This window comes from Rattus norvegicus, chromosome 2 (assembly GCF_036323735.1).
Source record: "Rattus norvegicus strain BN/NHsdMcwi chromosome 2, GRCr8, whole genome shotgun sequence".
In the NCBI taxonomy this organism is placed as follows: Eukaryota; Metazoa; Chordata; class Mammalia; order Rodentia; family Muridae; genus Rattus; species Rattus norvegicus.
The window spans coordinates 1,804,827-1,822,027 of record NC_086020.1 but is presented as its reverse complement, the minus strand read 5'-3'; the positions used below and the strand labels follow the sequence as shown (position 1 = coordinate 1,822,027).

At 39.2% G+C, this 17,201-nt stretch overlaps 2 pseudogenes; one reads left to right on the top strand and one right to left on the bottom strand.

The window, feature by feature from the left end:
- LOC134485543 (polyubiquitin-like) overlaps positions 1-1,908 on the bottom strand; it is a 192,056-nt pseudogene extending 190,148 nt beyond the window's left edge.
- Positions 1,909-10,838: 8,930 nt separating this feature from the next.
- Nid2-ps3 (nidogen 2, pseudogene 3) overlaps positions 10,839-17,201 on the top strand; it is a 96,599-nt pseudogene continuing 90,236 nt past the window's right edge.

Here is a 17,201-nt window from a genome sequence, read left to right as displayed (position 1 = left end):
AAAGAACCAAAAAAAAAAAAAAAAGAAACTCCTCAATTCTCTATAGCACCTTATGTGGTAAAAAGGGAAGGAGGAAAAGAGTGCAGTGGTACTATTTCAATTCTTATATTTGGTCTAAAGTTTCTTCTGGTGTTTGTTTTAGGACATTAAGGTCCTTTTGGGTTCTTTCACTAGTAGTGAGGGGCTGACTGTACAAAGACCCTTGGCTTTTGTGTTTTGAGCCCTTTAGGTCTTTTGACTGTCCTGTATAGCCTTCAGCCTGTGTATTGATCTTACACAGCCTGCAGTGTAAGCAGTTGAGAGAGCTGGTCTTGCTGCCTGTGTCCTGTGCCCTGTTTAGAAGTGGAGGGATGTTGGAAATCAAAGTGTGCATGGGAAGGTTGACTTGGGAGAGAGATGCCTAGACCAGCCCATTGTTATCTGTGAGAAAGCTTTGGAAAGATACCTGCTGTGTTTTCAGTTGCTAATTTTCAGTTGTGAAGGCCTCATCTCAGGCAATCTTGACTTCTTGTCCTTTTTTTTCTCTGAGACTCAGGGAACCCCAACTATGTTGTGGCATTGGCACCACCTTGTGTCCCAGCTCAGGGCTGGTGTGCTACCTCTGGTTGCCTAGGTTTGCTTGGGGCTTGGGCAGGGAGCATCTCAGTTAGCTCTCTGTACACCCTTTAGATTCATGCTTAATTTCCACCCTGAAGCAGCTTTAGAGTGAAGCCCTAGTTGTTAATATTCAGTGGATGGGGGTGGATTTCTGTATCGGGTTACTTCGGTTCTAACCCAGACATGGGTTTGTCAATTTGTTACTAAAATTTCCAACCCTAACAGCCCATGTAAAAGACACACAATCCAAATATTTTAATTATAAGTTATATGCCGAGATTGGGTATATCTAATACAATACTAACTTATTTCCCAATTCTAAGACTCCTTATTACTTCCGGTTTCTCCCAGCCACATTATTCTGGTGCATAGTGGCTTCCTTCTCTCCCATTCCTTCATTTTTTTTCTCCTTTTACCTGCCACCCCCTCCTGAGCCTCCAGTCCCACCTTTTGTATCTACAGTTTACTCGTAAGATCTCAGTTTTCAGTACAAAATCCAATAATGTTAGTTGTTTAAATGTGTGTCTTACTATATTTCTTACACATCTGTTTTCCAAATGTGGGTTGGTCTGGTGTGCTGTACCAGCATAGAGTATTCATAGTTAACAGTGTATTTTCTTGCCACCAATACATGAATTTTTGTTGGATATGCTAAAGAGTCATAATCGTTTTACACAGGAAAGCTAATTGTCAGAATTTTATTTTGTTTTTGAGTCAGGGTTTTTTGTATAGCCCTGGCTCTCCTGGAACTCACTTTGTAGACCAGGCTGCCTTCAAACTTACAGAGATGTGCCTGTCCTCTGTCTCTGAATGCTACGGTTTAAGTCCTGTGCCCAGCTTGATATTTTTCTTTCTTTCTTGCATTCTCTCTCTCTCTTTTTTTCCCCCAGTCAATGGATTTTATTTGGTCACAGGGTCACAGGCCAGGTATGGCCCCAGCTTTATTTGACCTTCTTCTTTGGTGCTCAGGTTGTTGGAGTGGCTGAACTTCTTGTAGCAGTAGACTACACTGTGTGCAGGCATGAGTCGCAATGTGGCAGATCATCTTGTCACAATTGTAATTCTGGACAAAGTGACAAAGGGATGAATCGGTGATGCCACTGTGCAGACGCAGCACCAGATACAAGTTGTACTCTTTCTGGATGTTGTAGTTGGACATGGTGTGGCCATCCTCCAACTGTTTGCCAGCGAATATCTGCTCTGCTGGTCGGTGGGATGCCTTCCTTTTCTTGGATCATTATTGATGGTGTCACTGGGCTCAATCTCAAGAGTAATGGTCTTGCCCATTAGGGTCTTCATGAAGATCTGCATGTTGGCATCTGCCACTTGGCCACCTTGTTGAAAAGAAAGAGTGTTTGTGGTTTTTGGGTTTTTTTGTTTGTTTGTTTTGTTTTTTCTTTTAATACTTAGATCTTTTTTTTTGACTTTTCGGTGTTTGTTGAGGGCTGGTATAATTTGCATTTTAAATATATTTACCTGGATCTTCACTGCTTGCTCTGTCCTTTACCTTAACAGGCAGGTATCCTTTGATTTGGGACTGAATAGACTTTTTTTAAATGTTTCCAGTCTCTGTTCAGCTTTCACTGGCCTTTTATGTGTCAGTTTTTCACAGAATTGGCTGTCACAGTGCATGAAAGATTTGGCCAGAGTTTGAGACAAGTAGAAATGGGTGGCAGTTTTAGGACCTGTATATCATATTTTGGAACACCAGGGGGATTATTAGAAGTAATATTATTGGGGGCTGGGGATTTAGCTCAGTGGTAGAGCGCTTACCTAGGAAGCGCAAGGCCCTGGGTTCGGTCCCCAGCTCCGAAAAAAAAGAACAAAAAAAAAAAAAAGAAGTAATATTATTATAAAGAATTGTTATCCTGATAGTTGGGTTATAATAATCCTTATTAACAATCTCTGGTTATTCTAAGTCAGTAATTTTCCTTATGAGATAATATTTACTTTCATCTCCATAAATATAATAGTCATGTGGCAGAACTAGTAACAGCTAATGAAGAAAGAAAAATTCCCTGTATATATAGACTTTGGTTTTTTTGTGAACTTCTTTTTGAAATATGTCGAATTATAACAGCAGTATTGTTGGTATCAGGAATTGCCTTGAGCAGCAACACTATTTGGTAACTGTTGACATGGAAACAGCCCTACTTTCCCAGTATTCCTTTGGTCCAAATACCAACGCCACGTGGGAGTAGTTATGTCATATTCCAAATGAAAGGCAGACTTCTTCTGCCCTCATGCTCTCTCTTCTCTTCATTCTTTTCTCTTCTTTCTCTCGCCCCTTTCCCTTGTCTTGTTCTCCCATTAAATCTCACCAAGTGGAACTGTGTTAGTTTTGTGTGCTCTATTTTGATGGGTGTGGTGGGTACTTTATTACAAAGAGATTTTAATAACAACAAGTATGATAATTTAAGAGCTTGGAAATCAGACTGACTGGAAATAAATTCCAATTTGGGCACTCACCAGCTGTTGAACTTATATTACTAATATAAAAGTTGTGGGTGATAGTAATTGTTCCCTATAGTGTTGTGAGAATTAATCTAACTCCTTGTGTTTTATTACTTATCAACAACATTGGCTAGTAGTAGCCATTGTAATTGTTTCATTAAATAAAGTTTGTAGAGTTGTGCAGAATGGAGTTTATCAAAGCTAAATAGGTGAAACTACACATAACTAAATTGTATAATAAGATTTATCTTATAAAGTTATAATCTTAAAGGAAGAAGGTTAGAATGTAGAACAGGAAATAATGCTATGCTATTGTTAGAAGTGATTTAACATTCTATCAGAAAACTGAAGAAATGGAAATTCATCTATAAGTTGGCATACAGTCCATAATATATCCTATATTATGTTAACATTATTCTTAAATGTGATTTTTTAAAATTGACTAAATATGTTTTTAATGAGAAGAATTAATTTGAATGCTGTTTTTTTTCCGTTTAGGCAATATGTCAGTATTGAGGGCACCCAGACATCAGAGCTCTGGAAGGCATGTTGATACTGTTTTCTTCTTTGTCTCCTGGGTGTAAGAAGTATAACAGATCTTAAAGATCTGTATTCTTGTTTGTTTAAAAAAATTGATACATAAGAGAGAGTGTGTATGTGTGTGTGTATGTGTCTGTGTGTGTGTCTGTGTGTGTGTGTCTGTGTGTGTGTATCTGAAATGATAACAATATATTCTTTGGAAAGTATTTTGTTCTTTCTCAATTAAATTTATTCATTTGTTCAAATTGGCTACCCCTTATTATCACAGGTATTGAGAAATTAGAATACTACTGCTTTAGTGTATGTTGAAATATACAGAGAAGTGTATGTTAAATTGAGGACTCTGTTATCTCATATAGGTGAGAGTTTCTGGATATTTTCTATATCTTTTTATTGTTCATTAAGGGGAATTTTCTGCTATACTGTGTCTTCAGACTTTCTCTTCTGTTCAAATAACTCCTCCCTTAATGTAGGTAAACATACTAATTTCTGGGTTTTGGATAATTCTGTATCATTGAGTTGAGTCAACTGGGCAGTCTGTTTTGCAAATGAAATTTCAGGTTTCTGTGTGTACTACTTACTAGTATTAGAAGCATTTATTTAGCATTTTTCTTTAGTTCTTTCTGGACAAGATAGCTACATTTGCAGTTTTGTTTGAAAGTCAGTTTTTCTCTTATGTGAAAATACTAGAAAATTCTAGATTCCCAACAAGGCTTTAGTTGGGAAGTAACTATACCTATACCTAGGTATAGTACCTATACCTAGGTAGTTTTGACTCAGCTCTGAAAGGGATTTTTTGAATGTAAAGGAATTGATTTTAGGCTAGGGACACCTACCTTCTGGTCTACTGTTCTTTTGTCTGGCTTCTGCAGTGAGGCAGGAGAGCTTTGTGTGTTATATTTTCTTTGTTCTGAGCCCCTTGCTCTCTAAACCTATTTATACCTGCTTATACCAGAATTACAAAAGTCTGATTGTAGTTTTTTGTCTCATTTTCTTCTCCTACAATCTGAACCTGGTATCCGAGTGGCCTCTTTTTCATTGTAAGAAATCAAAGGCCACAGAAAACTGACTCTGCAGCTGTTAGATTGAGTCAGTTCATCAAATCCGTGTTTGGTCTCCAAAGCTTTTAATCCTAGCAGGTGAAACTCTATGAGTTCCCGGCCAGCCTGGTCTACATAGAACACCTTTTCATCCTCATGCTAACCCCCAGCTGGAGTGGCATTATTACCAGAATAAACTGAAAGGAAAAGCAGGTGCACATAAGTTCTTTAAAGCAATAGTCCTCCCATGGATGGTCTCTGAATGTTGGTGTTGGTGTTGGTGCATTAGAAGTAAAAGTAGAATTGGAATAATTAACTCTTTGAAGGCTTTAAGAATGTTAGTGACTGTAGAGAGAGTATCTTGTGTATTTGTATGGATATATTACCTTTCAGTTAAAAAAAAATTATGGCCTATAGGAAAGGGTAGAATAGAAGGTGGGACATCCGGGAGGCAGAAAGAATTCTGGGATAGAGCCAGGTCGGAGAGATTTGCCCTGGAAAATGTGACCAGACAGACTCGTGGTTCCTGAGCACAGGTAATGAGCCACATGGCAGTATGTAGATTTGAGTAAGTGGGTTAGAATTTGTCAGAGAATAGTCTAGCTCTATGGCCAAGGTATTTGTTAATATATTTTGAGTCTCCGTCTTATTTCTGGGAGCATGGGGCTGAGAAGAAGCACCAGGTTCAAACTTCTACAAGTGACAACATGAATCCAAACAAAATCTAAATTTGAGCAATGACCAGTGTATAGTTTTGGTTTCTGGAACTGGAGGATGATGTTCACCTCCCAACTTAGGTTGGGAGTGAAAGCATGATTTTTTCACATTAACTAGATGAGCTATTAGCGATGTGGCTTATGTCACCGTGCAGACACTGATGTTTATTTTCTTCAGTATTTTTTAGAACTTAAAAGCAGACACCATGGTACCTAATCTCAGCTTTCAGGAGATACACCAAGAGAACAGAACTTTCAAGGGAAGGCTACAGAGCAGGGAACCCCGACTCAAGGAACGACACAACCATTATTGTAACCAGAGTCTAAATGCCTCATTTGAGTGAGCTGGTTTCTTAGAAAAAATATTTCCATAACTGTCTTGCAAAATTAGTCTCTTTACAATCACAAGATCTTCACTTGTTTTAATACCCTGCATTACAGTTCCAAAGAAATTGGCAAGTCTTTCCGATTTGTTTCCTTGTAGAATAAATTGTAAAACCATAAATACTAAAAAACATCATTGTTTTAAGAACACATTAACGAGAAGAAAGACATATACCACAGTGGAAAGGATCTAGATTTTGGTTTTGTCCCAGTTGCTTCTGTTTCCTGTTTTGTCAGATTTAAAAAAAAAACAATGGTTATTTTAGAAACGACCCTGTTGAGGCAAAACAGAATCTGGCCATCTGGATTTCTTTTCTGGAATTAGTCTTTCTTAGTTGCCATCATCTCCTTACACGGTGCACCAGGAAGGGTGATTGTAGACACACATTAATATTTTATATGTGTATCAGTTTTTCAAGTATTCTAGGGCTCTTATTAGCTGTTAAATGTTTTCAGAAAATTTTTATATTAGTGATTTGTGTTAGTAGATCTTGGGATAACTTCCTGAACTTGTTGAGTCTTTGTTTTATTGTTTGTGGTCAGTTTCTTCAGCATACTTGTGTACCAGGTTGATTTTTCTTTCTGAATTTCCTTCTTTGTATTATTAAATATATAAAAATTTAAATTCTAGAAAGCAAGGGATGTGTAACTGAAGGAAGTACACAGTACGTGCCCCATGCTGAACACTAAGAAAATACTGAGTGAACATCTGTCAAAATGAGGGAAAAAAAACTGTTGTGCATGTTTGGTGGTGTTTCTAAGTTCCTTTGTTGCTCAGTCTGGTGGGTAGACTCCGTGTCAGCTGCTTGTTTTAATAGTCTCCATCTAGATTTTGACCTGGATAGGTGCTTGTTCTTTGAAAGTAGCAGGAAACTAATCTTCTTTTGTCTTGCTTTCCATCACTGGCTGGCCAAGCATGGTTTTGCAGCAGAATATTTTCTTTGCTTACTTAATTAGCTGCATCTTAGTAGCCACTGGATTTTTAAAATATTTAACATCCTTTTATAATTCATATCTTCTTCATTTCTTTTGGATGGGCCACCAGAAGTCAAATATTAGAGGAAATGTTTAAGTTCCACTTGCTATTGAAAAGTGACAAAATGAAATATTCCTTTCCTTTAAAAAAGTGGTCATAATACCTTGATACTATATTCTTGTTTTAACTTTATGACATTCATTTTTGTACTTAAGGTCTTTGACCCATTTGAAGCCTGTAAAAGTATTTGCTAGATATAAAATGACTAGATTGTCTTTTATTAAATTACAGCCAAACCTGTGCCTAAAACTCCTTTTCCAATGCCTTTCTTCTACTTTTTTCCAATATCACATTCTCTAAGTCATTATTAGACATCGCACAAAAGTTAAATGTACTAAGAGTCATTTTAGAAGTTAGTATCTTTGACTTCTACACATTAGCTCTATAAAAATTAGGTCTAATATTGACTTGTATTGTTAGATAAAGCATCTTTCGTGTTTTTTGGAAACTGATTTCTTGTTCCTTATATTAAGAAATTAGGTCAATGTAACCAGAGCATTTGATCCACCTGTGACTTCCTTTGTGTGCTGTTTCCTGAATCATCTCTTTGATGATTCCGTTTAGAGCTATTTAATCTCTCCACATGTTTGGGGCCTTTTACAAACCCTTCCTGCATTCTCAGGATGCAGATGTTTTCTTCCCTGTTAGCAACTTTACTTTTCATTCTGCAGGAGCAACAGTTTAAATTCTATTAGTCACAGACTGACTCTCAGAGATTTCTCTTTCACTATCTTGTGTCCTGGTCTCTGATTTCTCCAACGATTCCTCCACATCCTTTCTACATGTGCTTGTCTAGTTTGCCCTCCAGTGAGGACCGTGTATCCTTGCATTTACATGAATCTCACATAGAGTAGCTCACTCTGCTTGTGGAGAGACCCATGCACTCTGCTGCACTGTGGAACAGGTCAGCTAGCCCAGTGAAGAGGAACACTCTGGTGTTGCCTCTCAGTCCACGGCAGTGGGGGTGCATGGCCCACACTCGGCGCTCAAAGATTAACTAGAGATGTTACTCAACGGACAATTTTCTGAGGGAGCAAAGCTTAAGTTACTGGGGGGTTGGCACTCTGTATGATCAGCGAAAAACCTATGAACTCTTAACTCCTTGGGGTCAGTGAGAAAGACCAGGGAAGAGAGAAAATTCACACAAACACACACACACACACTCACACACACACACACACACACACACACACACACACACACACACACACAGAGTTGATGGTAGAAGGAACAGTGTTCCAGCTCATCATACACAAGCCTTAACAGATACACATGGTTGATGGATGCCCTAACCCTTGTGCTTTATTCTTTGTTCCATCACTTATATATCCCAGCCAAATCTTTCAAGCATCATTAAATTGCAATTGTTTTAGTTTCTTCTACACAAAGACAGGAGTAATTATTTCATTATTTATCCTTAAAAAGTATTCTTAAAAGACTCACAGATCTGACCACTTATATAAAAATCAGTCATATCTTACTTTAAATCCTCAGAATGAGTATCTACTCAAGAGCAATTCTTAATAAATCTCATCAGGAAGCTGAGGGCAAAAATGTGCATAAGAAATCAATTGTTAATGCCAGATATGTTGGCCAGTGAGTGATTTGAGGCCCCTTAGAGTTTTCCCATAATTCTTAGATTATGAGGAACATGCTGGCAGTGAACAGAGCAGAACTCCATAACAGCATCAAGTCCTCAGGACACATAGCTCTCAGGACACATAGTCCTTGGAGCTGTCACACTGAGTAACACCCACAGGACTGTGGTAATGGGGGGGGGCGTGTGGGGGGGGAGGAGGGTGCATACTAGATCCTATCTCCATTTTAAAGTTGATAAATAGTTTATTTTATTTACATGAAAAATGCATGGAGCTTGGGATTTGCTTCTCAATAACTTAAGAGGTTTCTTATTTGTTTGTAGTTCTCTGTGGTGATGTGAATGTTAAGAAACTCTCAGAAGCCACTGAGTACTAACAGAGTATTGTTTATTCTTCTGCTCTTAACAAGAGGGCAAGAAACACCTGTAGCTGTTTCTTAAGCAGGAATATGTTCAGTGAATTTCTTTAGTGTTTTACAGTTTTCATGGCACACATTCCTTTGTCATATTTAGTTCAAGTATTTTGTTGTTGTTTTGTTTTAGTTTCTTGAGAATAGTATTGTCTCCTTGCTTTCTGTGTTTGTCTTTTGCATATTAAAAAGGATACTGATTCCTGTGCTTTAACTCTGTGTTTTTCAACTTTTATCAATATTTATCAGCTCTAGGAGTTTTTTTTATGCTTTAGTTTTTATGTATAGAATCTTAAAACCTGAAAATAAACATATATTGATTTCTTCCCTTCTCATTTGTATTTGCTTCATTACTTGACTTGTTTAATTACTTGACCTAACACTGTAAGAAGTATGTTGAGAAGTGAGAAGAGTGAACATCCTTGTCTTGGTCCTGATTCCAACACAAATACTTTGAATTCTTCCCTCTTTTGGGTGACTTTTGCTGTATATTGCCTTTATCAAGTTGAGATAAACCCCCTGTATCCCTATTCTCTGCAAGACTTTCCTCACAAATGGAGGCTGTATTTTATCACAGGTCTTTTATGTATGCAATAGGGTGGTACTTGTACTTATGTGGTAGATTATGTTAATTCTCATGTATTGAAGCTTTCCTCCATCTCTGGGATGAAGTTGCCTTAAGCCTAATGGGAAATATGTTTGTGTTACTGCATTTGGTTTACACGTATTTTATTAATGCCTGTGCACCTATGGTCATCAGAGATGTTGGTGTATGACTTTCTTTTCCGGTTCTTTGGTTTCAGCATCAGGATTAGACTCCCAGTAAATGTTTTCTACCTGTTTTTGGAATATCTTACCTTTTCTGCTTTGGGAATGTGGTGGCCGCCCTTTTCATACTTTTCTTCCCCTACCTTTATATCAGCTCAAATAGGTTTCAGGAAGTAATATTGATTTATTGTCAATACAGATTACAATACTGTGCACACTCAAAAGGTATACTTCTTCGTTCTGAACCATGTATGATCTTGGTTCCATTACTATAGGCGGAAATATTGTCAGAACAAAATCTGCTTCCTAAATGTCATAGTTTAGGGGTCACCTGCTTTGTTTTGCAACATACCCTGTTTTTGCTTTTTCTTTGTTTGTTTTGTTTTGTTTTTTGAAAAAGTGCTTTTATTTGTTGTAGCACAAAACTGTTATTTAGCCTATTAATTTAAAATTAATATTTTGTAATTACATCCTTGATTTATATGAAAACAAGTCACTATACCATTTATTTCACTTCTTAGTGTGTTTTTATTGAATTTCACCAGGTCCATTAATGAACATAAGAGGAAGGACCATGCAAAGGAGTATATCTCTTACATATTCAAAGAAGATTATGCCAAGCAGGAATACTACGTATAAGAACTAAATTTCATTGGAAGAACCTGACTGAGGAAGTGAGAAGGAAAGGATGGAAAATAAGAAAACATTTGAAAATAAGGCTGTTGACAGGCTGAAGAGGAAAGAGGAGATTGAAAATTTAAATTGTGCTACCTGAAACAATGTATTTTCATGGATACAAATATGTCTTTGCCTATTTAAAAAAGTACTAGTTACTATGAGGTAGGATTTATCTATGTCAGTTATGGTACAATATGCTTTAGGAATTTAATTCCTGGGGATTTAAATTGAAAGTTAGTGGTATGGTTATTTAAAAACTCATTAAAAACAATTTAAAAAGAGATAATTTCTCACTGTAATTGTGTACTTTTCTCCATTTCCATTGCTTATATAGATACGTATTATTTCTTACCATCTTTTAAATGATGTTTAGTTACTTATAATAGTTTTTCTTTATGTGAGCATAGTTATAAACACACATGATAGTATAAAATAATACAAAGAATAGTGTACTCTACCTTACTTATCTGTTTGTAAATGCTCATTTGTGTGTGTGTGTGTGTGTGTGTGTGTGTGTGTGTGTGTGTACTTTTAATGTGAGTGAGGCATGTGCCTTGAGAATGTGGCGGTTGCCGTGGCAACAGAACCAAGCAGGTCATTGTTACCTAAGGATGATGTCATTGCTGGATTCAGAGGCTAGCTGTAAACCACTTCTTATGATAACATACCTCCCTTTTTCTTATCATAGAGAGAAGAAAAAATGGAAAAAGGGGAAGCCGATGCTAAAAGGGAAATAGGGGCTTTAGACCTCTTAAACTGCTCCCTGCTGTCTAGGAGCATTATCAGTTTTGGGATGTAGCTGACTTTCACCATCCAGGCCCACTTGATAGTTGTGTAAAAGGAACTGTTTGGTTTTTGGTTAGAAAATATTGAATTTGTCTTTGAAGGAATGTCGAAACAAGATAAATGAGGCAGGGAGGAAATAGTATCTCCAGGAAAATGGGGAGAAGAGGCATTAAGAAGGCAGTATCCTATTTCCATGTAGGGTTTTGAAAAACCCAGGAATTGGAGGCCTCATGCTGTTCCCTGCATTTCTGGATGTCTGATTGCAGCTGATGGAATGTATTTCTTACTGCCCCAGATTCGTTGACATAGAAACAGCATTCTTCCTGGTGAAATAGACAAAGACCACCTTCTTTAGCTGTCAGGACTTCTAGTCCCTGTCAGTTCTGAAGCACAACTGCTGCCAAAGAATCGAACTTTTTCTGGATGATGAGCATGGTTTCATACATTCACTGGAAACGGTTGCAAGCTTGGATAAGAATTTCTGGGAAGTCTTCGGCCCTGCTATTCCAGTGCCAGCACCTGTAGCTACTCCTGCAGCAACCAGGATTGGCACAACCTGCAGTGCCCTCTTATGCTGGACAGGTATGTCAAAAACTGGAATTGGTTGAGATACTTTGCCATGTATTACTCCTAGTTCAGGGAAGGAACACCAGTGTGCAAACTCTTCCTGACCAGCTGGCAGGTAGGTGATGATATATACCAGTGCCACAGAGAATTGACGTGTTTTGGACTGCAGGGCACTGCAGTAGAGATGGGGCATCAAGGATGGTGGATCTATTACAGTCTAGGGAACTGAGTTTCCCTTCAGAACATGTCCTGGATGTCATAAAACTGTCAAACCAATAAGAGGGATATAAAAAAGTATGGGGCGATGGCAGCATCGGAGTCAGGGCAGCTGATAAAAGCTGAGGTAAGGTTATTGGGCAGCATCACTAGAGAGGCTGTAACTGGCAATTGTGAATTAGTTTCAGGGGGGTACTGCGTAGCTAGCAGTCTTTAAAGTGACCAGGTTGGGTGCCATAAGGAGTTGGTACACCAAGGTAAGGGTCTGAATCAAAAGTCTAAATGACAAGTTAGTACCATTTGTGAGGGGGGATGTCAAGGACGTAAGGACCCTGGAGGAGTGTTTGATTATTTCTCCTATTTTTCCAATATCTAGAGTTTGGGAAATTGTACAAAATTTCTCTGCATGTGGACAGTACTCACTGGAGACCCTGCTTGGTTTTTCCATTAGAGCTTACAAACAATTCCTGTTTTCTAACTGGGATTCCATGGGTCTGGTATATAGAAGAACAAGGTCTTGCATTGCTGACAGAAGTGATTGGTCCTTGGTCCTAACATATGTATCTGGAACGACCAATATGGGCAGCCCCCATATTTGTCTGGTCATTTTTTGCAATCATCTTTTGTCTGGTCAAAGAGGAAGCAGACAAAGAGAACATAATATGTAGAAGGAATGACAGATATAGGGATGACAGCAATCTGGATTGGCTCCCAGCATGGAGTGGTTTCCTGATCCTATTGGGAAAGTCTGTTTGTTATCAGTGGGGATTCCTTGAACCTCAAATCTCTAAATGTAAGTGGTACCATGGATGGAAACGATCAGATGAGAAGCCCAGGTCTAATCCAGTGGAGTGGAGCACAGATGCTAGGGTGGAGTCTCATTCTTCTGGGATTGGGGACAAGGTGGGTGATCTCAACATCTTGTGGAGCTTAAGAGAGCAGGGTCCATGAAGGGCCCTACCATTTAGGAGAGACATCTAAGAGCTACTGATCTGGAGGGGACAGAAGAACTTGGTCTCAAATGTTGATAGGTAGTAGACAGGAGACAGCATGTGGCCTTAGTCAGTGGTGGTCAGTAAAGTTCCATAGGAGAGAAAGGTGGTGACAAAGTAATGGGGTAAGTCAATGGTCTAGGAGGGGAGTGCATTTACTTGAAAGACCAGGAATTAGTACTGACATCCATACATAAGTTTGAAAGATGAGACAAAGAGAGTTCACTTGGGGAGAGCTTGTAGCCTTAAATGAGCCAGAGGTAGGAGTTTTGCCCAATCGAAGTTCCTGTGACAGTTTGACAAGAGTGGTTTTTAGGGAGCAGTTAGTTCTTTCTACCTTACCTGAAGATTGAGGGTGGTATGGAATATGAAAATGCCAGGTGGTGTCTAGGGCCTTAGACAGAATTTGAGAAATTTGGGAGGTAAATTTGGGACCATTGTCTCACTGAAGGGAGGCTGAGACACCAAATTGAGGATGATCTCTTGGAAGAGGAGCTCAGAAACTGTCTGAACCCTTTTGTTAGTTGTGGGATATGCCTCCACCCACCCCGAGAATGTGTCAATCAAAACTAGGAGGTACTTGGCACATTTGGCATGTGGGTAAGACAAGTTGCCAGTCAGTTCCAGGAAGGGAACCTCTGGCCTGATGGGTAGAAAAAGGGGTGCTACAATACCAGAGGTTGAAGTCTGACATTTGACAGACTTTGGAAGAGGCAGTGATGGATTTTAAGAAACTTAAGTCCTTAGGAGTAGGCTTCAGGTGGGTTTTAACAAAATAAGACAATGCCTTGCTGTTAGGATGAAAGATGTTGTGAAGATAGGACAGTTTGATGAGTGTTAGGGAGTGAGAGTGGGGTTGTGGGTTGCAGTGTAAGAATGTCCTGGGGAGGGTGAGACAAGTGTAGGCCCCTAAGGGCCGCAGCTCTGACTGTCTCTTCAGCTATGTTGTTTCCCTTGGAGACAATAGAGTCATTAGCAGGTGGGATCTGCAGTGGACAAATCCAATAGCTGTGTGGAGAAGGGAGGCTTTAGCATGGCCATAATTTGGTTTGCATTAGTTACTGATCCTCCTTTAGTCATAAGTACCCCATGCTCCTTCCAGTTAGTGGCATGGGTCAGGATGATATGGAAAGCATGATTAGAATCTGTGTAGATGTTGAGGGTATGTCCCTGTGCCAGTTGAAAGGCATGGGTAAGGACTACTACTTCAGCCTGTTGATTGGTGGTATGAGCAGGAAGGGCCTGTGCCTCAGTGTCTGACACTATGAGGCAGCTGGCTCTTATGGCTCCTTCATGTAGAAAGGAGCTTCCATCTGTATACCAGGTATAGACGGTCTGAGGCAAATTGCCCTCCTGTATTTGTGAAGGGTGAGGTAATTCCTCTAAGGTTTTAGTGCAGGGGTGAGATAAGGAGTGGTTAGTATTTGGTGGAGAAAGAAGATTGGAAAGGTGGGTGTGAATTGAAAGGTTAGTGTGGAGTCTTTTATTAGTGCTACCTGAAGAGAAAGAACCTTGGAGGGAGGTAGATTCTGTAAACCTTTGAAAGGTAGGAGCTGTGACATGTTATAAGAGGAGAAGACCATTATAGGCAACCCAAATGTTAGGTTTTCTTATTCTTGAATAAGGAGTTCAGCAGCTGCTAAGGTACAAACACACGGTGCCATCCCTGCATGGTTAGATCTAATTTTTTTGACAGGTATGCTACAGGTACAAAGGAGGGTCCCAGTTGGTGACCGAAATTTCCAAATGTTGGTATCAGGAACTGCTTTTGCCTCCAGCAATGATGTCATTTGGTCACCTGAGCATCTGTTGTCAAGGCAACGGTCATCCATTTCCAGCATACATTTCATGTTAGAGTTACACCACATTTCACATAAAAGGCAGATCCTTTCTGCCCTCTTCCACTTGTCTCTCCTCTCTTCCTTTTTTCTCCTCTCTTTCTCTCCTACCTCTCTTCCCCCCTTGGCCTTTGTCTCTACCATTCCAATAAACCTCTCCACGTGGAGCCCTGTTGACCTGGTGTGGTTTGTCCAGACATGAGACATAGAGCCTCTCTGTAAAAGACAATGTAAAAGGTGGTATGTGTATGGCTGCTTAAAAAGACAACCAAAAGTCATCAGTGGCTGAACAAAGAGGAAAGTGAAAGGAAATGGATTCATGGGAATTCAATCAACCTGATAACATTTTACATTTTATGCCCAGGTTTGGTGCCATAGGAGAACAGCCTATAGTATAGTTGGTGACCTCCAAAGGAGCTGGGAGTTGGGTTGAATCTTGTGAAAAGATCAAATACAGAGAACTCATTCTGAACCGTACATATCCCATAGAATGCTTTATGCTAAGAAATATAATGTCGGTGCTGGAATATTGTTATTGGTTAAAACTTAGGCTTTAATACCAAAGTACTCATTTTGGTTCAAACTGAATTTGAACACCTGCAGCGTGAAATACCGAAGAAGGCACCATCCCATATTACCCCATGTATCAGCAGGTCACATGGCACCAATGGGTCATTTGGCCCTGGTGGGCTGTTCTCATCTTGACAGACTTTCTGGCCTGTAGCTCCAGAAATCTCTTCACCCAATTAGCTATGTCACCTTAGAAAGTCACTACCATGACAAACCTCAGATTCGAGCATCCAAATTTATCGGCTGGTTGGGTGGTGGGGGTGGGAGTGGGGCTGTACCTATCTCGGGAAAACAGTTGAGAAGCTGTGTGAAGGCAAACACAGCACAAACTTAGTTTAGAATCAATAGGTAATTCAATCACTGGGTACAACTACTAACATCCTTATTAGTAAGCCATAGTAAATGAAATCCTTCAGTGGCTGATCCTGACTGATCGGAAATCTAAGTGGGAGGCTCTAGTTCATTATATCACCTACCCCAAGTTCTCCCACAATCCAACAATCCACAGGTCCCTTTTCTCATCCTCTCTTTCTCCCTCCAACCTGGAAGTCTAACCTGGAAGTATATGTCCAGTGATTGGTGCCCTGAAATCTTTATTCATTAAGGAAAAGACCTTGCCGCAAACACCCACCATATCAAATACTAATCCATATGAAATAAGCATGGGCATGGTTGATGTGGATACCACAGGTCACATGGTAAGGTGGAAAGAGAAAAGAAGATAAGTCTTGGATGCTTCTGATCAAGGTAGCCTTGACTACTCAGTGGTAGTAGCAATAGAGGCTACCCAGGACAAGGTAAGGGGTGAGAACCTACACATGAACTTTTCCTCTGACTTTCACATGTGTTTCCACACAAAAGGGTGTGCATTCACACACAAATATGTACACATCACACACATGCCACACACACACACACAAACACAAACACACAGACACACACACACAGACACACACACACACACAGATCACACACATTTATAAAGATAGATATGCAAAAAAGACACCTAACCCGTGGGTATATACCAGCCAAACTTGTATATGTAGGCATGTGTGTAAATATGTCTACTTGAATATTGTAAAATGTTTTTGAGTAATTTAGTAAATATGTAACTTATTTACATGTGTATATAGATGTCTGTCTGACACACAGATACACATAATAAATGCATAGGTTCTTTGTATATTTGGTTTTGTCATGGAGTATATTGGTTTCTCCATCTTTGTTAATTGACAGTTTTGCTGGATAGAGTAGCCTGGATTTGTGTTCTCTTAGGGTCTGTATGACATCTTCCAAGGATCTTCTGGCTTTAATAGTCTCTGGTGAGAAGTCTGGTGTAATTCTAATAGGTCTCCCTTTATATGTTACTTGATATTTTCCCTTACTGCTTTAATATTCTTTCTTTTTTTGTGCATTTGGTATTTTGACTATTATGTGATGGCACAGATTTCCTTTCTGGTCAATCTATTTGGAGTTCGGTAAACTTCTTGTATGTTTATGGGCCTGTCTTTCTTTTCTTTAGGGAAGTATCCTTCTATAATTTTGTTGAAGATATTTACTGGAAATTTATGTTGGAAATCTTAGCTCTCTTCTATACCTACTATCCTTAGGGTTGGTCTTTTCATTGTGTCTTGGATTTCCTCAATGTTTTGGGTTCGGAATTTTTTGCATTTTACATTATCTTTGGTGGTTGTGTCAGTGTTTTCTGTTATCTTCTGCCGATGAGATTCTCTCCTCTACCTCTTGATTTCTGATTGAAAATACTTGTGTTTCTGACACCTGATCTCCTTCCTTCTTTTTCCATCTCCAGGGTTGTCACCCTTTGTGCTTTCTTTATTGTTTCTATTTCCATTTTTAATTCCTGGATGACTTTGTTCAATTCCTTTACCTGTTAGTTTGTGCTTTCCTGTAGTTCTTCAGGAGATTTCTGTGTTTCTTTCTTAAGGGCTTCTATTCCTTACCTGTGTTGTGCTGTATTTCTTTAAGATAGGTATTTATGTCCTACAAAGAAT